Genomic DNA, 6187 nt, shown 5'->3' with positions numbered 1-6187 from the left:
GCTGCATCATTTTAATGTCTCACCAGTAAAGTTTGAGGGTCTAAAATTGTCCACATCCTCACCATTATTTATATCTAATATTTTGGCTATAGCCATCCTAATGATCATATAGTGATAGCTCCTTGCTTGGGTTTTGATTTGCATTTCCCTGATTATGAGTGATGCTGAGCATCTTTTCATGTGCTCATTGGCCATTCGTGTGGGCTTTTGTTTTTTGAGAAATGTTGACTCAGAGTCTGCTCATGTTCTGTTGGGTTATTTTTACTTTTATTGTTGCGCTGTAAGAGTTCTTCATCTTTCCTGGGTGCCATTCCCTCATCAAATACGTGATTTCCCAAACTCTCTCCTAATCTGTGGGTTGTCCTTTCACTTTCTTAAAGGTACAAAAGTTTTTAAATTTTTGAAGTTAAATTTACTTTTTGAGGGTATCTAGTTGTCTGCACCATTTGTTAGACTATTCTTTCCCCCCACTGAATTAATTGTCTTGATACCTTTGCTGAAAATTAATGGACCAGATACACGAGGCTTTAGTTTTGGACTCTCCCTTCTATTCCACTGGTCTGTATGTCTGTCCTTATGCCAGTATCACACTGTCTTGATTACTGTAGCGTTTTACTTAAGTTTTGAAATCTGGAAGTGTGAGTTCTTCAACTCTCTTCTTTTTCAAGATGGTTTTGGCTACGCAGGACCCCTTTAAATTCTTTCAACAATGTTTTGTAGTTTTCAGGATATAAGTTTTACGCTTATTTTAAGTACACTTAAGTATTAATTTTATCCTATTTTATTGTTTGACTCTATGCTGAGTTTCAGAATTGTTTTCTAGTAGGACTTTTAGATTACTCATTGTATCGATTGACCTTGCATTCTGCAATTGTGCTGTGTACGTTAGTTCTGGTAGTCTTTCAGTGGATTCCTTAGCATTTTCTGTATAAAGACCATGTCATCTACAAATAGAAATAATTTTACTTTTTTCTTTCCAATCTGCATGCTTTTCTCTGCAACTCCCCGACTCCTTCCCAAACCGAAACCCCTTGGCTAGAGCCTCCAATTCACTGTTGAACACAAGTGGTAAAAGCATGTCCCATGGTATTTGAAAAGAATGTGTCTTCTGTTGTTGGGTGGAATTTTTTGTTGATTGCATCCTGTTGGTTGGTGGTGGTAAGTTCTACATCCTTGATGTTCTGTCTAGTTCTACCTATTGTTGCAAGGGATGTTGAAGTCTTCGAGCGTTAAGTGTGGATTTGCTATTCCAATTCTATCAGGTTTTGCATCACATGATTTGTAGCTCTGTTACTTGGCAATATATATTTAGGATTCTATCTTCTTGGTGGATCAACCTTTTTTTTTTTTTTCTTTTTAAATTTTTTTTTTTTTTAAGATTATTTATTTATTTATTTGTCAGTGATGGAGAGAGAGCGAGCAAGCACAGGCAGACAGAGAGGCAGGCAGAGGCAGAAGCAGGCTCCCTGCCAAGCAAGGAGCCCGATGTGGGACTCGATCCCAGGACGCTGGGATCATGACCCGAGCCGAAGGCAGCTGCTTAACCAACTGAGCCACCCAGGCGTCCCTTTTTTTTCCATTATACAATGTTCCTCTATCTCTGGTAACTTTCTTTGCTCTGAAGTCTAATATATCCGATACTAACATAGCTACTTTGGGGGGATTGTTGGCATGATATATATTTTTTTCAATCATTTTGCTTTCAGCCTTATATTGTCATATTTGATGTGTCTCTTGCAGAGAGCATGTAAGGGCATGTTTTTTCACTCACTTTGCCAATCTTTCAGTGGATGTATATATAGACCATTTATATTTGATACAGTGATCTTAGTGATATAGTTTAATCTCACATTTTATTAATTTTGTTTTTTCCGGAGTGCCTGGGTGGCTCAGTGGGTTGAGCCTCTGCCTTTGGCTCAGGTCATGGTCCCGGGGTCCTGGGATCCAGCCCCGCATTGGGCTCTCTGCTCAACGGGGAGCCTGCTTCCCTCTCTCTGCCTACTTGTGATCTCTGTCAAATAAATGAATCTTTTAAAAAAAAATTTTTTTTTCTGCCATCCTGTGAGTTACCTGAACATTTTTTTTTTCAGATTCATTTTTATTTTTCTGTAGTGTTTCGGGTTGTGTTATCTTTTTTAGTGATTGCTCTAAGAGTCTCATCATATATACTTGTTACTACCGTACAGCCCTGCTGACATCTACCAGTTTGGGTGAAATGTAGAAAACTTCCCTCTATTTCCCTTTGTCCTCTCCTATTTATAAAGTAATTGTTTTAAATATTTCTTCTATGTACATTGAGAACCACATCAGTGTTATAATTTTGGTTTCAACCATTAACAATTTAGAAAATTCAAGAGAAGTATTTTAACTATAGTTTTACTTTTTAAAAAAAAAAATTATTTATTTATTTGACAGAGATCACAAGTAGGCAGAGAGGCAGGCAGAGAGGGGACAGCAGGTCCCCCACCGAGCAGAGAGCCAGACACGGGGCCCAATCTTAGGACCTCAGGATCATGACCTGAGCCAAAGGCAGAGGCTTTAACTCACTGAGCCACCCAGGCACCCCTATTTCTACTGTCTTACCTTCCTTTCTGATACACAGTTTCCTTCTTTTATTTTTTCCTTCAGGGTTAGGGAGCTTTTTTAGCCTTTATTTCAGACAACGCATTTCTAATTTTCTTTTATCTGAGAATGTCTGAAATAATCTTTTTAAAAAATCTTTTATTTAAGGGGCGCCTGGGTGGCTCAGTGGGTTACGCCGCTGCCTTCGGCTCAGGTCATGATCTCAGGGTCCTGGGATCGAGCCCCACATCAGGCTCTCTGCTCTGCGGGGAGCCTGCTTCCTCCTATCTGCCTGCCTCTCTGCCTACTTGTGATCTCTGTCTGTCAAATAAATAAATAAAATCTTTTAAAAAAATCTTTTATTTAAGATTTTATTTATTTGACAGATAGAGATCACAAGTAGGCAGAGTGACAGGCAGAGAGAGAGAGAAGAGGAAGCAGGCTCCCTGCTAAGCAGAGAGCCAGATGTGGGGCTTGATCCCAGGACCCTGGGATCATGACCAGAGCCGAAGGCAGAGGCCTTAACCCACTGACCCACCAGGCGCCCTTGTCTGAAATAATCTTGATCCCTGAAAGATATTTTTTGCTGGATGTAGAATTCTCACCCAACCTTATGTTAAAAGTGTGCCACTTCCTTTTGGCCTCTTGGTTTCTGATGAGGGACCTGTCATATTGCTTTTCCCTTAAAAGATGTCACTTTTTCTTTTGCTTTTATTATTTTTTTAACTATTTTATTTTATTTTATTTGACAGACAGCGATCACAAGTAGGCAGAGGCAGGCTCCCTGCTGAGCAGAGAGCCCCATGTGGAGCTCCATCCCATGACCCTGGGATCATGACCTGAGCAGAAGGCAGAGGCTTTAATCCACTGAGCCACCCAGGCGCCCTTCTTTTGCTTTTAAAATGTTTGTCTAGTTTTCTTAAGTTTGGCTGTGACGTGTCTTGGTGTTAGTTTCTTCGGATTTGTTTGGGATTCTTAGAGCCTCTTGAATCTATAGGTTTAGATCTTTCACCATTTCTGGGAAGTATATGGCTATTACTTCAACTATTTCAGCCTCAATTTTTTTCTCTCCTTCTAGTACTCTGATGATTTTTTAATTTTAGTTTTTTTGTCATAGGTCCCCGAGGTCCTTTTTTTTCTTTTTTTTAATTTCCTTTCTGTTCAATTTGTTAATTTCTATTGCTTTACCTTCAAGGATTCTTCCTTGCTTTTTTGGTAATTGCGTTTTTCAGCTCTAAATAATTCTTTATATTCTTTGCTGAGACTTTGTATTTTTTTCACTTGTTGCAAGTGTGTTAATTTTTTGTTACACTTTTATGATGGCTGCTTTTAAATCCTTGGCAGGTAATTCTAACATCTTTTATCTCAGTGTTGTCTCCCTACTCCTTTTCTGTTTCCCTGGCCTCTTCAGTCTATTTTTGACTGAAACATGGACATTTGGGGTCGTCACAAACACTGTTATCTTTAGATTTTCTGTTACAGCACGAACACCTCCTCTGAGGCGGATGGAAAGGCACCACTTAATCAATGCCCCATGTGGCTGGAGCTCAGGTTCCTTGATTGGTGTCTGACACCCAGGGGTGGGGAGTGCCTCCTAGTTACTGCCTTGCAGGGGTCAGTTCCATCATCCTGTTCCACTTCTACTTAGAACACCCTGGTTGGGAGGGGTCAAGGGGCCTCATTTCTCCTCACAGGGCCTCCACCAACACCAATTTCAAGTTCCAGCGCCTCGCCAGGCCTTCTCTGTACCGCCCCAACGGGAATTTGGAGGTGCCCCCAGTACAGCCTAGTGAGGCTGGAAGCTTAAGATCCCAAGTTGGCTCTGTTGGTAGCGTCAGGGTGGTTTCTTCTGGGGTGAGGCTGTAGTCTTGTGAAGCTTATTTTTGGGGGGGGTGTTGTCTGCTTTTTCAGAACTGTTTTGAGATGTGAAGGAAAAAACAGTGCCAGTTGATTCCTTGGGTCCCAAGGTCCTCAGTTAGTCTTTCTCTCCACCTTTCAGGCTTATGTTTGTTTTCTATGAAGTCTCCAGGGCTCCATTTAGTGGAAAGGACAGGGATGAGATACTTCCATCCTACTTTCCCGTGAGAGGGGCTGTTCCACTTACACCACAATAAAACCAATATGAAGATATAAAATGGTACAGCCACTGTGCAGACTGGATAGCAACTCCTCAAATTAATAATCGAATTGCCATAGGATTTAGCAGTTCCACTTCTGGGTATGGATCCTCAAAAATCGAAAGCAAGGTCCTTCTTTTTTAGAGAGAGGTAGAGGTGGTGGTGGGGGTGCAGATCTTCAACGGGCTCCATGCCCAGCGTGGAACTTGATGTTGGGCTTGATCTCACAACTGAGAGCACAACCTCAGCTGAAATCAAGAGTGGGATGCTTAACCGACGGAGCCATCCTGGTGCCCCTGAAAGCAGGGTTTTTTTGTTTTTTTTTAAGATTTTATTTATTTATTTGACAGACAGAGATCTCAAGTAGGGGGAGAGGCAGGCAGAGAGAGAGAGAGGAGGAAGCAGGCTCCCCGATGAGCAGAGAGCCCGACATGGGGCTTGATCCCAGGACCCTGGGACCATGACCTGAGCTGAAGGCAGAGGTTTTAACCCACTGAGCCACCCAGGCGCCCCTGAAAGCAGGATCTTAGAAAGAGATCTATACAGCCGTGTTCACATCAGCATTATTCACAACAGCTAAAACATGGAAACGATCCAACTGCCACAGATAAATAAGCAAAATGTGGTATACAGACACATACAACATAGTGTTCAACTTTAAAAATTCTCATGGGATGGGCGCCTGGGTGGCTCAGTGGGTTAAGCCGCTGCCTTCGGCTCAGGTCATGATCTCAGGGTCCTGGGATCGAGTCCCGCATCTGGCTCTCTGCTCAGCAGGGAGCCTGCTTCCTCCTCTCTCTCTCTCTCTCTGCCTGCCTGTGATCTCTGTCAAATAAATAAATAAAATCTTTAAAAAAAAAAAAATTCTCATGGGATGCCTGGGTGGCTTAGTCATGAAGCCTTTGGCTCAGGTCATGATCCCAGGGTGCCAGGATCAAGTCCTGCATCAGGTTCCTTGCTCTTCAGGCAGCCTGCTTCTCCCTCTCCCTCTGCCTGCCACTCTTCCTGCTTGTGCTCTCCCTGTCAAATAAATAAATAAAATCTTAAAAAAAAAAAAAAATTCTCATATATGCTACATGGAAAAAGCTTGAGGACATGATGCTGAATGAAGCAAGCCAAAGAAACACAAATGCTGTACAAATCTTGAATGAGTCATCAAAATCTTAGAACACATAATGCTGGTTGCCAGGGTCTGGAGGAGGGTAAAATGGCAGTTACTGTTGAGCGGAAATAGTGTTTCAGTTCTACAAGATGAAGGGTTCTAGGGATGGCTGGTGGTGGGCTGCACACCAGGACTGTATGTAATGCCACCGGAATGTACAAAGATGGTAAATTTCATGTGTGTTTTACCACACACACAAAACCAATCAACAAATTTTTTTCTAGGGGTGCCCGGGTGGCTCAGCGGGTTAAAGCCTCTGCCTTTGGCTCAAGTCATGATCTCAGTCCTGGGATCAAGCCCCACATTGGACTCTCTGCTCTGCGGGGATCCTGCTTCCTCCTCTCTC

This window comes from Mustela putorius, unplaced genomic scaffold (genome assembly GCF_011764305.1).
Source record: "Mustela putorius furo isolate JIRA1106 unplaced genomic scaffold, ASM1176430v1.1 tig00000738_pilon_pilon_pilon, whole genome shotgun sequence".
Taxonomy (NCBI): domain Eukaryota; kingdom Metazoa; phylum Chordata; class Mammalia; order Carnivora; family Mustelidae; genus Mustela; species Mustela putorius.
Note: the sequence above shows the minus strand (reverse complement) of the source record.